The sequence below is a fragment of the Lolium rigidum genome, unplaced genomic scaffold (assembly GCF_022539505.1).
Source record: "Lolium rigidum isolate FL_2022 unplaced genomic scaffold, APGP_CSIRO_Lrig_0.1 contig_36583_1, whole genome shotgun sequence".
In the NCBI taxonomy this organism is placed as follows: Eukaryota; Viridiplantae; Streptophyta; class Magnoliopsida; order Poales; family Poaceae; genus Lolium; species Lolium rigidum.
This window is the reverse complement of record NW_025900357.1, coordinates 6,860-21,441: the sequence shown is the minus strand read 5'-3', so window position 1 is coordinate 21,441 and position 14,582 is coordinate 6,860. Positions and strand designations below refer to the sequence as shown.

Genomic DNA, 14,582 nt, shown 5'->3' with positions numbered 1-14,582 from the left:
TCCTTGCTGAACATGTGAATTTTTTATTATGCACTAACCCTCTAATGAGATTGTTTTGAGTTTGGTGTGAAGGAAGTTTTCAAGGATCAAGAGAGGAGGATGATATAATACGATCAAGAAGAGTGAAAAGTCTAAGCTTGGGGATGCCCCCGTGGTTCATCCCAGCATATTTCAAGAAGACTCAAGCATCTAAGATTGGGGATGCCCAAGGCATCCCCTTCTTCATCAACAACTTATCAGGTCACCTCTAGTGAAACTATATTTTTATTCCGTCACATCTTATGTGCTTTACTAGAGCGTCTGTGTGCTTTTATTTTTGTTTGTGTTTGAATAAAATCGGATCCTAGCAATCCTTGTGTGGGAGAGAGACACGCTCCTCTTTTTCATATGAACACTTGTGTTCTTCGTTTTTCATATTCATGGCAAAAGTGAAAAGCTGCTGCATTTATTGCTATTTGGTTGGAAACAGGAAATGCTTCATGTGGTAATTGGTATATTGTCTTGAATAATTTGATACTTGGCAATTGTTTTGAGCTCTCAAGTAGATCATGTTTAAGCTCTTGCATCATGTGGTTTAAACCTATTAGTGGAGAAATACCGTAGAGCTTGTTGAAATTTGGTTTGCATGATTGGTCTCTCTAAAGTCTAGATATTTTATGGTAAAAGTGTTTGAACAACAAGGAAGACAGTGTAGAGTCTTATAATGCTTGCAATATGTTCTTATGTAAGTTTTGATGTACCGGTTCATACTTGTGTTCTGGTAAAAGTATTTTTCTGCCATTCCAAGTAAATTGCTTGTGTGCTACCTTTAAATCATTCCTTGTTTTTGCAATACATAGCTCATGGGAAAGTAGCCTAAAAACTATTGTGGTAAAGAATATGTCGCTTATGTATCTTAGTTCTTATAAGTTGATTGTTGAGCGGTAACCATGTTTTTGGGGACGCCATCAACCTGTTACACCTTTGCTGAACATCATACGAGTTGCTATGCATGTTCGTCTTGTCTGAAGTAAGGGAGATTTTCCATGAGTTGAATGGTTTGAGTATGCATTTTGTTAGAGAAGAACATTGGGCCGCCAACCAAAGCCATGTATCATGGTGGAAGTTTCAGCCTGGACATTAATCCTCAAATCTCTTAGGAGAATATCTGTTGTTGAATGCTTAAAGCATTAAAGAGGAGTCCATTATCTGTTTTGTATGTTCTCCCGGTATGGATGTCCTCAAGTTGAGATCTATCAAAATCGAGAAATCAAATGCGATTTATCTCCTTGGACCTTTGTACAAGTGGCATAGAGGTACCCCTTTGTGACACTTGGTTGAAACATATGTAATGCAATGATAATCCATGGAAATCCGAGCTAATTAGGACAAGGTGCAAGCACTATTGGTATTCGATGCATGAGGCTTGCAACTTATACGAGGTTTTATGCATAACACATATGAATTATTACTACCGTTGAAAAAATTGTTTCCATGTTTTCAAAATAAAAAGCTCTAGCACATGAGTAATCCCTGCTTCCCTCTGCGAAGGGCCTTTCTTTTACTTTATGTTGAGTCAGTTTACCTACTTCTTTCTATCTTAGAAGCAAACACTTGTGTCAACTGTGTGCATTGATTCTTACATACTAGCTTATTTGCACTCATCATATTACTTTGTGTTCACAATTATCCATGAGATATACATGTTGAAAGTTGAAAGCAATTGCTGAAACTTAAATCTTCCTTTGTGTTGCTTCAAAACCTTCTATTAAGAATCTATTGCTTTATGAGTTAACTCTTATGCCAGACTTGTTGATGCTTGTCTTGAAAGTACTATTCATGAAAAGTGTTTGCTATATGATTCAGTTGTTTAATCATTATCTTTACCATTGCTTTGAATCACTTCATTCATCTCATATGCTTTACAATAGTATTGATCAAGATCATGTTGGTAGCATGTCACTTAAGAAATTATTCTTTTTATCGTTTACCTACTCGAGGGTGAGTAGGAACTAAGCTTGGGGATGCTTGATACGTCTCAAACGTATCTATAATTTCTTATGTTCCATGCTAGTTTTATGACAATACCTACATGTTTTATTCATACTTTATATCATTTTGATGCATTTTACGGTACTAACCTATTAACAAGATGCCGAAGCGCCAGTTCCTGTTTTCTGCTGTTTTTGGTTTCAGAAATCCTACACAGGAAATATTCTCGGAATTGGACGAAACAAAAGCCAAACCTTCTATTTTACCGAGACGGACACAGAGAGCCATATAAGTGCCGGAGGCGGGCCAAGGGGGCCCCACACCATACCTGGGAGCGGGCCCCTCCCTGGCCGCGCCACCAGGTGGGGAGGCCACCCCTGGCTCCACCGACATCGCCCCTTCGCCTATATATTCTGTCCGTCGCGAAAACCCTAAAACAATGGACGATATTTGATACGTCCAATTTGCATCACTATTTTATATCATAATTTGCTGTTATTCATTGATATATTTCATATTTGGAGATGATACTTATGTTATTTCATCTATTTTGCATGTTTCATGATTATTGGAGGATCGCGCATCGGAGCCGAGATTCCACTTGGAAAAAGCACCGTCAGAATGCAATATTTTGGAAGATCAACAGTTGACGGAAATTATATGAAAAATCCTATTTTTCCAGATGACGAAGGGAGCCAAAAGGGGGAGCCGAGGAGGGCCGCCATGGGCCCCACTCACGAGCCGGCGCGGGCCCTGCCCCGGCCGCGCCGCCTCGTGAGGAGGGGGCCCACAGCCCCTCTCGCCTCCTTTTCTTCGCGTACGCCTTCGTCCGAAAACCTAAGCTCCGGGGTACGTCGCGAAGAGCCACGGCCGCCTCTGCGGGGCGGAGAACACCGGAGAAAAGAGCTCTCCGGCAGGCTGAGATCTGCCGGGAAAATTCCCTCCCGGAGGGGGAAATCGACGCCATCATCACAGTCATCGAGCTGGACATCATCTCCATCACCATCATCATCATCTTCATCATCATCACCGCCGTCTCCACCGCTGCACCTCGTCACCGCTGTAACAATTTCGGTTTGATCTTGATTGTTTGATAGGGGAAACTCTCCCGGTGTTGATTTCTACTTGTTATTGATGCTATTGAGTGAAACCGTTGAACCAAGGTTTATGTTCAGATTGTTATTCATCATCATATCACCTCTGATCATGTTCCATATGATGTCTCGTGAGTAGTTCGTTTAGTTCTTGAGGACATGGGTGAAGTCTAAATGTTAGTAGTGAAGTATGGTTGAGTAATATTCAATGTTATGATATTCAAGTTGTGGTGTTATTCTTCTAGTGGTGTCGTGTGAACGTCGACTACACGACACTTCACCTTTATGGGCCTAGGGGAATGCATCTTGTACTCGTTTGCCAATTGCGGGGTTGCCGGAGTGACGAAACACGAGCCCCCGTTGGTATATCGATGCAGGAGGGATAGCAGGATCTCAGAGTTTAAGGCTGTGGTTTGATTTATCTTAATTACTTTCTTGTAGTTGCGGATGCTTGCAAGGGGTATAATCACAAGTATGTATTAGTCCTAGGAAGGGCGGTACATTAGCATAGGTTCACCCACACAATACTTATCAAAACAATGAAGATTAATTCGCCGTATGTAGCGAAAGCACTAGACTAAAATCCCGTGTGTCCTCGAGAACGTTTGGTCATTATAAGTAAACAAACCGGCTTGTCCTTTGTGTTAAAAAGGATTGGGCCACTCGCTGCAATTATTACTCTCGCACTTTACTTACTCGTACTTTATTCATCCTGTTACATCAAAACCCCCGAATACTTGTCCGTGAGCATTTACGGTGAATCCTTCATCGAAACTGCTTGTCAACACCTTCCGCTCCTCGTTGGGATCGACATTCTTACTTATCGAAGATACTACGATACACCCCCTATACTTGTGGGTCATCAAGACTATTTTACGGCGCCGTTGCCGGGGAGTGAAGCGCTATTGGTAAGTGGAATTGGTAAGGGAAATTTCTACTCGTTAGTGCTGATTTTATTTCACCTCGCTGCTATAATTCATTATGGAGAGATCTTCTCTTGAGTGTTTATTTGGGAAATCTACTACTACTGCAAAGGTAGTGGATGAGGCGCAGTGTAAGGAAGAAATACCATACAAAATACCTATGAAAATTATTGAACGTGTAGTGGATAACCGTTATACAGGGGATGGAACTGTCCACCCTGGAGATCATTTACTGTTCTTACATGAATTATGCGGTTTATTCAAGTGTGCAGGTATTGCTATGGATGAAGTGAGGAAGAAACTATTCTCGTCATATTGTCACGGTAAAGCGGCGCATTGGTATAAATTACTTGGATAATGGGGATTCTCTTGAATGGAATGATATTGTGCCCCGGTTTTATTCTAAGTTCTATCCTCCAAGTGAGATTCACAAAGATCGGAATCGCATATATAATTTTTGGCCTCATGAAGGAGAGAGTATTGCCCAAGCGTGGGGGAGATTGAAGTCTTTAATGCTCAAATGCCCCATTCATGAGCTTCCTAGTAATATTATTATTGATAATTTCTATGCAAGACTTTCTTTTCAAGACAAGACCTTGCTGGATACTTCTTGTTCTGGATCATTTACACGCAACAAGCAAGAGTTTAAAAGGGACCTTCTTAATCGGATCCAAGAAAATACTGAAGGATGGGAGAACGACAAGGATAGAGAATCAGGTATAAATTATGATTATAAATGCATTGAAGCTTTTATGGATACTGATAAATTTCGTAATATGAGTGCTACTTATGGTCTTGATTCTCAAGTTGCTGCAAATCTTTATAAAGCTTTTGCTTCTCATTATGAATTGCCTAAGAAGAACTTTGATAAGTATCATGAACCGTATAAAGATAAAATTGATTCATCTATAAATAAATGTGTTGTAGTTGAAACCGTTGATCATGTTATTCCTGAAGCTTATATTGAAAAAACTCCTTTCCCTGCTAAAATGAAGGAGTATTCTGTTATAAATAGTGTGGTTCATAAAAGTTAAAAGAAACCTATAGAACACTGAAGAACAAATAAAAGTTGAACCTCGTTGTTGCAATTGTTAAAGATCTTGTGACTGAAAATGTAGAAGATGGTCATATTATTGTCTCGTGAAGATGCCTCTAATATTGTTTCACATCCTAATAAGTCTAGGAAAGCTAGTGTTCCTATGCTATCTCGTTAGAATTGGTGATCATTGTTATTATGGTTTATGTGATATTGGTGCAAGTATTAGTGCTATTCCTTATGAGCTTTACACGGAGATTATGCACGAAATTGGTTCTTGTGAACTTGAAGATATTGATGTGGTTATTCGGCTGGCTAATAGAGAAACTATCTCTCCTATTGGTATTATTCGAGATGTGGAAGTTTTATGTGGTAAGATTAAATATCCTGCTGACTTTTTGGTACTTGGTTACTGCACGCTAGTAAATATTGTCCTATCATTTTTGGTAGACTTTTTCTAAATACTTGTGGAGCTATTATAGATTGCAAGAAAGAGAAAATTTTTACTAAATTTGCTGGTGAATCTTATGAGTTTAACTTCTCTAAATTTACCAAAACTCCTTATAAAATTGATTCGCCTAATAGTGATTTTAAAGTTGAACAGTGTGCATCTATTGCTCTTGCTCCTAGTAATCCTTTGCGGCAACATTTGGAGAATAGTGAGAGTGAAGTTTTTAGGGAAGAAAGAGATGAGCTTGATGAAATTTTCCTTCGTCAACCTATTCTTAAGCATGATTTACTGGTGGAAGATTTGGGTACAACACCACCACCAAAGGAATCTTAAATATGCTCATATTGATGATAAGAAAATATATCCTGTTATTATTAGTTCTAAGCTTTCATAGTTTGAAGAAGAAAGGTTATTGGAAATACTGAAGAAACACCGAGGTGCTATTGGCTACACTCTTGATGACTTGAAGGGGATTTCTCCCTCTATTTTCCAACACGCCATTAATATGGAAGATGATGCGAAGCCTGTTGTTGAACCTCAGCGTCGTCTAATTCCTAAGATGAAGGATGTGGTAAGAAATGAGGTATTAAGACTCCTTGAAAGTCTGGTATTATATATCCTATTGCTGATAGTAGATGGGTTAGTCATGTGCATTGTGTTCCTAAGAAAGGAGGAATGACTGTTGTGCCTAATGATAATGATGAGCTCATACCTCAAAGAGTAGTTGTAGGGTATAGAATGTGTATTGATTATCGAAAAGTTAATAAGGTTACTAAGAAAGATCATTACCCTTTGCCTTTTATTGATCAACTGTTAGAAAGGTTATCTAAAAATACTCATTTTTGCTTTCTCGATGGTTTTTCTGGGTTTTCACAAATTGCTGTTAAAACTAAGGATCAAGAGAAAACCACTTTCACTTGTCCCTATGGAACTTATGCTTATAGACGTATGCCTTTTGGTTTATGTAATGCTCCTGCTACTTTTCAAAGATGCATGTCTCGCTATTTTTCATGGCTTTTGTGAGAGTATTGTAGAGGTATTCATGGACGATTTTTCCGTCTATGGAAATTCTTTTGATAATTGCACTCGAAACCTTGATAAAGTTTTGCGAGAGATGTGAAGAAACTAACCTTGTTCTTAATTGGGAGAAATGCCACTTTATGGTTAATGAAGGAATTGTATTGGGACATAAAATTTCCGAGAGAGGTATTGAAGTTGATAGAGCTAAAGTTGAAGCAATTGAGAAGATGCCCTATCCTAGGGATGTTAAAGGTATTCGTAGTGTTCTTGGTCATCTTGGGTTTTATAGGAGATTTATTAAAGATTTTTCTAAGATTTCAAAGCCTCTTACTAATCTTCTTCAAAAAGATGTACCTTTTGTTTTTGATGATGATTGTAAGGAAGCTTTTGAAACTCTAAAGAGAGCCTTAACAACTGCCCCTATAGTTGAACCTCCTGATTGGAATTTACCATTTGAAATTATGTGTGATGCTAGTGATTTTGTTTGTAGGCGTCTGTTCTTGGACAGCGAATAGATAAAAAACTGAATGTTATTCATTATGCTAGTAAAACTCTTGATGCTGCTCCAAGAAATTATGCTACTACTGAAAAAGAATTGTTAGCTGTAGTCTTTGCTTGTGATAAATTTAGATCTTATATTGTTGATTCAAAAGTTACGATTCATACTGATCATGCTTCAATTAGATACCTTATGACAAAGAAAGATGCTAAACCGAGGCTTATTAGATGGGTACTTCTTTTGCAAGAATTGATTTACATATTGTAGATAGGAAAGGTGCTGATAATCCTGTTGCTGATAATTTGTCTAGATTGGAAAATATTGCTTATGATCCTGTTCCTGTTAATGATAGTTTTCCAAATGAACAATTGGCTGTAATAAAGGTGAGCTCGCAGGACAGGTCCTTGGTATGCTCGATTATGCTAACTTTATTGTTTCCAAGAACTTGCCTCCAACCTTTTCAGCTCGACAAAGGAGGAAATTCTTTTATGACTTGAGGCATTATTTTTGGGATGATCCACACTTATATAAAGAAGGAGTGGATGGTATTCTGCGAAGGTGTGTTCCCGAATATGAACAACAAGAGATATTGAGTAAATGTCATGGTAGTGCTTATGGAGGACATCACGCCGGAGATAGAACCGCGCAAAAGGTTCTACAATCAGGTTTTTATTGGCCAACTCTCTTGAAAGATGCAAGGAAGTTTATTTTATCTTGTGATGAATGTCAAAGGGTTGGTAATATCTCCAGACGCAATGAAATGCCTATGAATTATACTCTTGTTATTAAACCGTTTGATTGTTGGGGATTTGACTTCATGGGACCTTTTCCCTCTTCAGAAGGTAACACTCATATACTTGTTGCTGTTGATTATGTGTAACGGCCCCGGGTAGCACCCATATTAGAAATGTTTGTTGTTTTATTTTGTGCATCATCATGCATCATGCATCATATCATCATCATGATTTTAACAAAATAAAATTATTTTTAAATAAAAATTACTTTGTTTTTCCGCTCTCATATGGTTTTTATAATAACCTCCCCTTGTCTTTTTCTTTAAACAAAACCCTAGCAACAATAATATAGAATAAAACATTTTCAAATGTTCTCAAGTTTAAAATAAACTTTGTTCTGTTTGGGTTTCAAAATATTTTAAAACAGTTTTAACTCAAAGTGTTGTTTGGAAGGAAAAAGATTTTAAAATTAAAACCTCCTCTTCCTGGACTCTCCTCTTCTCTTGCCTTTCCTCCTCTAGCCGGCGGCCCAAGTTTTCCTCCTGGCAGCCCAACCCACCGGCCCGCGTACCCCTTCGCAAAGGCCTCCTTCCTTTTTTTTTTCTTCGTCCTCGTCACTGCGGAAGCGACCGGAGCGCTCACGCGGATGGTGCGCTGCCGTGGTCCTCCCTCCACCCTCCACCACAACCACTCCCTTCTCCTCTCTTTTATTTCAATCCGCACACAAACCCTAGCTCGTTCCCCTCCCGGCGCCGCCACCATCTTCCTCTTGTTCTCTTCTTCCTCTTCACGTAAAGCCGGAGAAAAGAAGCGAAGCCATGGCTGCCTCACACAAACATCAACCGTGCCGTCTACTCCGACCACCCCTCGCCGAGCTGACACCACCAGAAGAACCGCACCGTCGCCCTCTCCATCCTCCCCAAAGGAATCGAGCCGGGGCATGTTAGCGTGTACATATAGCTATAGATTAGTTGTATTTGTATTGTACTCTAATTGTAATTGTACCCTAACCCTTGGCCTTTGGCCCAATATATAAACACAGGAACCCCACGTATTACACGTGAGAGGCTTCCCCCAAAACCCTTCTACATGGTATCAGATACGTTTCGATCCTAAACCCTAACCTAGCCGCCGCCGCCGCCTAGTCCATCTAGAGCCGCCGCCGCCACTCCCTTCCGCTGCCACGATGAGCTCCCCTGGCCACCTCGACGCCACCTCGGGTGCCCTCGTCTCCCTCCCTGCCGGCTCCCTTCCTGCCGGCGGCGTGACGCGCAGCAATGCGCCGGTCGTCCTCTCCCTCGACGACGCCAACTACACCAAGTGGAGCATCTACATGAAAGCCTCCATCGGCCGTGCTGGCCTCATCGGCCACGTCGATGGCACCACCGCCGCCAACCCCGCCGATCCGACGTGGTCCTCCAACGACTACGCCGTCCTCAACTACCTCCACTCCGGGATCAGCGAGGACGTGGCCGACATGGTTCTCTCCCGCGACCAGACGGCGCGCCAGCTTTGGCTCTCTCTCCTCGAGCTCTTCTCCGCCAACAAAGCCAGCAAGGCGATCTACCTCGACAATGACTTCCGTCAGCTGGTCCAAGGTGCCTCCTCGATCGCCGAGTACTGTCGCCGGCAGAAGCAGCTCGCCGACGCCCTTGCCGACAACGACTCCCCGGTCTCCAACCGCGCGCTCGTCCTCAACACTCTGCGCGGGCTCGGGCCTCGGTTCGCCTCGGCCGCCACCGTCATATCCATGACGGATCCGCTGCCCACCTTCATTAGGGCACGGAGCATGCTTCTCATGGAGGAGATGCAGCAGGCCAACGCCGCCTCCAACGCGGTCTCTACCGCCCTCGTCGCCCAAGCGCGTCCCCCGGCACCCTCGTGCACTGGCACGGCCTGCCGTGGTGACTCCTCCTCCACCGGCTCGGGAAAACCCTCCACCAAGCACAAGAAGAACAAGCCTCGGAACGGCGGTGGCTCCACCACCCAACGCCCCGCGACGCCTGCCCCTTCGGGCCCCTGGGTGTGTTTCTCGCCTGGCAATGGGCAGTGGCGTGCCCCTGGCATCCTTGGTCCGCGTCCCGCGGCCCCCCAGGCGTACCACACCACTGCGGCGCCGCTCTTCCAGTCGGCTCCATCATCGTCCTCTACACCAACATGGGACAACTCGGCGCTCATCGCCGCGCTGAACAGCCTCGCCCTTCAACAGGGCGGCTGGGTCATGGACTCGGGGGCCTCCTCGCACATGACCAATGATGATGGTAATTTCTCTAGCTCGGTACCCCTCTCGCCTCCACACTTTGTCACCGTCGGCAACGGCAGTAACATTCCCATTACGTCTTCTGGTCATGTCACCTTTTCCTCTCCCACCGGCCACTCTTTCAAACTCAACAATGTCCTCCATGTTCCTCGCCTTATTCGTAATTTGCTTTCTATTCGCAAATTTACTCGCGATAATGCTTGCACTATTGAGTTTGACGCCTTTGGTTTCTCTGTGAAGGACCTGAAGACTCGTCGTGTGATCCTTCGTTGCAATAGTGACGGAGATCTTTACACCTTCCCTGGCACCGTCTTCCACCGCCATAGTCGCCACCGCCATGCGTCCACCTCCGCCCTGCTGGTCACCGCCCCTGAAGATCGCTGGCATCAACGTCTTGGTCACCCTGGCCATGATGCTATGACCTCTCTTCGGCGTTTAGCGTTTATCAAGTGTAATAAAGTGCGCCGCCCATCTATTTGCCACGCCTGTCAGCTAGGCAAACATGTGCGGTTGCCGTTTAGTTCGTCTTCTACATCGTCTAGTGCTGTTTTTGATTTAATTCACTGTGATTTATGGACATCTCCAATTGTTAGTAACTCTGGTTTTCGATATTACCTTGTGATTGTCGATGACTTTTCTCACTACTATTGGTCGTTCCCTTTGCGTAGCAAATCTGATGCTGCCATCACCCTTGTGAATTTTTTCGCATACGCCCGTACTCAATTCAACACCACTATTCGCTCTCTTCAAACAGACAACGGCACCGAGTTCATCAACTCCGCTGTAAATACACTTCTAAACTCTAGCGGTACCATGCTGCGTCTTTCGTGTCCTTACACCTCGCAGCAAAATGGCAAGGCCGAGCGTGCTATTCGCACCATCAATGACACTATGCGCACTATCATGTTCCATGCCCATGCTCCCTCACAGTTTTGGGCTGAAGCGCTCGCCACCGCCACCTATCTTCTAAACCGGCGTCCTAGCACCGCCATCAAGTCACGGATTCCTTACACCCTTCTCCATGGACGGTCACCACCCTATGATCGCCTACGGGTCTTTGGTTGTCTTTGTTACCCCAATGTGACGTCCACCACTAAACACAAACTGAGTCCTCGTTCTCTTCCTTGTGTTTTCCTTGGTTATCCGTCAAATCATCGGGGGTACCGATGCTATGATCCGTCTACAGGAAAAGTGCTAATCTCGCGACATGTTGTCTTCGACGAGACTATTTTTCCGTTTCAGATTGCTGCTGCCCCTCCCACGGCACAGCCGGAGCTGCCACGACGGCTCGACTTCCTCTTCACCGACCTGGACAGACCACCTGCGGGACAGGCTACCGCTGCCGCCCGTGCTCCAGCCCCGGTTGCTCGACCGGTTGCACCGGCTGACCCGCCGGCTGCCCCGGCCACCCGGCCGGCTGCCCCGGCTACTACGCCGGCTGCCTCGGCCACCAGGCCGGCTGCACCGGCTACTGCGCCGGCTGCCGCGGCATCTTCATCCCCTGCTGCACCGTCTGCTGCGGCACCTGTGGTTACAGTCACGAGGTCTGGCCGTGTCAGTCGCCCGAAGGACAGGCTCAATCTTCTTGTCTCCACCACGACGGTTGCACCTGTTCCTACAACTTATCGCCAGGCCATGCAGGACCCCAACTGGCGGTCGGCCATGGCTGATGAGCATCAGGCTCTCCTCGACAACAACACCTGGTCTCTTGTACCTCGCCCTCCTGGCGCCAACATTGTCACCGGCAAGTGGATCTTTCGGCACAAGTTTCACTCAGATGGCACTCTAGCGCGGTACAAAGCTCGATGGGTTGTTCGTGGCTATTCCCAGCGTCCTGGAATTGACTATGATGAGACGTTCAGTCCTGTTGTCAAGCCTGCTACCATCCGGTTGGTTCTCACCATCGCCGTTTCTAGCTCTTGGCCGATTCGTCAGCTTGATGTCAAGAATGCCTTTCTCAACGGCAATCTTGATGAAGTGGTTTATTGCCAGCAGCCTCCTGGTTTTGTTGATGAAGCCCGTCCTGATCACGTGTGTCGCCTACACAAGTCCTTATATGGATTAAAGCAGGCCCCCGAGCGTGGTATCAACGGTTTGCTACTCATCTCGCGACGCTAGGATTTGTTGCTTACGCCACGGATACCTCGCTGTTTGTGCTTCGGTCTGGAGTGGACACTGCCTATCTCTTGCTCTATGTGGATGATATTATTGTGACTGCCTCCTCTGCCCAGTTCCTTCAGGGTCTTCTTGATCAGCTTCATCGAGAGTTTGCCATGACAGATCTTGGACATCTTCACTTCTTTCTGGGCATTGCTGTGACACGGAACGTCGATGGACTCTTCCTCTCTCAGCGGCAGTATGCGACAGATCTTCTACAGCGAGCTGGCATGTCAGATTGCCATCCTGTGGCTACCCCTATTGATACTCAAGCAAAGCTTTCTGGTTCTGATGGTGACCCTCTTGCTGATGCTACCGAGTACAGGAGTCTAGCTGGTGCTCTTCAGTACCTTACGCTCACACGTCCTGACATCTCTTATGCCGTGCAACAAATCTGTTTGCACATGCATGCACCTCGTACCCCTCACCTTGCCCTGGTGAAGCGAGTGCTTCGCTACGTGCGCGGCACACTTGAGTTCGGTCTTCATCTCCGGGCCTCCTCCTCGACATCACTCACGGCTTACTCTGATGCTGACTGGGCGGGCTGTCCTGACTCCCGCCGATCGACATCCGGCTACTGCGTCTACTATGGTGACAGTCTTATCTCCTGGTCCTCTAGGCGACAGACGACTGTTTCACGATCCGGTGCGGAGGCTGAATATCGAGCCGTCGCGCATGCTTGTTGCCGAGTGCCGTTGGATACGGCAGGTTCTCCAGGAGCTTCATCGACCTCTTCGTTCGCTACTCTGGTTTATTGTGACAATGTTTACGCCATATACATGTCCTCTAATCCGATCCAGAGCATCGCCGCACCAAGCATATCGAGATCGACATCCACTTCGTTCGCGAGAAGGTGTCTCTTGGCGAGGTTCGGGTCTTACATGTTCCGTCTTCTCTTCGGTTCGGCGATGTGATGACTAAGGGGCTGCCTACTCGGCTCTTTCTCGACTTTCGGTCCGGTCTTTGCGTCCGAGAGCCTCCCGTTGCGGCTCGCGGGGGTGTTAGCGTGTACATATAGCTATAGATTAGTTGTATTTGTATTGTACTCTAATTGTAATTGTACCCTAACCCTTGGCCTTTGGCCCAATATATAAACACAGGAACCCCACGTATTACACGTGAGAGGCTTCCCCCAAAACCCTTCTACAGGGCATCTCCAATCACCACCAAATTCGCCGATTCCACCTCCGGCCGGCCGACGAATTCTTTCGATTCCGACCGTCTCAGTCAGTCTCTGGCCTCCCCGACAGCTCCGTGACCTTCCTGGTGAGATTCTATGCGTCCTAGACCTCTCGCCCTTTCGTTTCCGTTCTCTGATGTTCCTTTGGCATTGATTGGCCATCGCTGTCGCAGGTGCTCGTCACCGGCGGCACTCCGTCCAGTTGCCGGCGCTTCCTCCGCCCGTTCCTGGTTCCCCACGTCCAGGCGCACCACCGGCGACACCTTCCTCGACCTTGTTCGTTCGTGGACGTCGAATCCACCCCCGACCTGAGCTTCCCCGTCATGGCGTAGGGAGAAGTCCGTCTGGTTCCTTTGTTTATTCTTGTTGCTGCGCGTCAATTCCGTGTACACGATCTAATCTGGAACCATCTGGTCCGACCTTGCAGATACAATCCAGCAGCCCAAGTTCGAATCCCATCTGCTCCTTTTTGGTTTTTCAGCTGTATGTGCGTCAGCCCACCGGACTGAGATCCATTTCAAAGAATCCGGCGCATCAAACCTATCACCCTACAAAGTGTAGCCCATCTGGTTCGGCCCTTGCTCCCTCATGCGCGAGATCCAGGGTTCGAAGCCCACCTGATGCATATAAGCCTCAACCTTTTTGTTTTATTTTAAAAACAAATTGGTAAAATCATATCTTGCAAACGGCAACTCGAAATAAAATGTATTTTATATGAAAATTGATCAGAAAAACATGAGGAACATGCATAAGCCTCAACCTTTTTGTTTTATTTTAAAAACAAATTGGTAAAATCATATCTTGCAAACGGTAACTCGAAATAAAATGTATTTTATATGAAAATTGATCAGAAAAACATGAGGAACATGAATATGCCATCCATTCATCTGTTTGCATCTCGCATCATGTCGCGTGTTGATAGTTGTGCAGGTTCACCTAACATATATGCGGAGTATTTCGGACACCGACTAGGGTTTCCCCCGCTCCGCTTAATTTTGAAGTAGCGCACCCTTGCCATGATATGCCATGCTAACCAACACTTAAATTTGCCGGTAGAAATGCAACTCCAAACCTAATTTGTTTGTCCGGGGTTCCGACTCTGATTAATTTGGATAAATGCATCGCATCATATCTGCCATGTCATGCATATCGTCTTGCTCATGCCGGTTCTTTATCCGTAGTAGTAAGACTTGCACCCGTTGTTTGTCCAGCATTTGCTTCTTCCCGAATAGGATCGCGAAGTGGTGTGGTGAGATA

At 45.3% G+C, this 14,582-nt stretch overlaps 1 long non-coding RNA gene across 1 annotated transcript; it reads left to right on the top strand.

The window, feature by feature from the left end:
- The first annotated feature begins 13,300 nt into the window (after positions 1-13,300).
- Positions 13,301-14,582, top strand: LOC124681226. The gene is made up of 4 exons (XR_006995780.1): positions 13,301-13,411; positions 13,499-13,663; positions 13,753-13,894; positions 14,537-14,582. It is a non-coding gene; the product is annotated as an uncharacterized LOC124681226 (long non-coding RNA).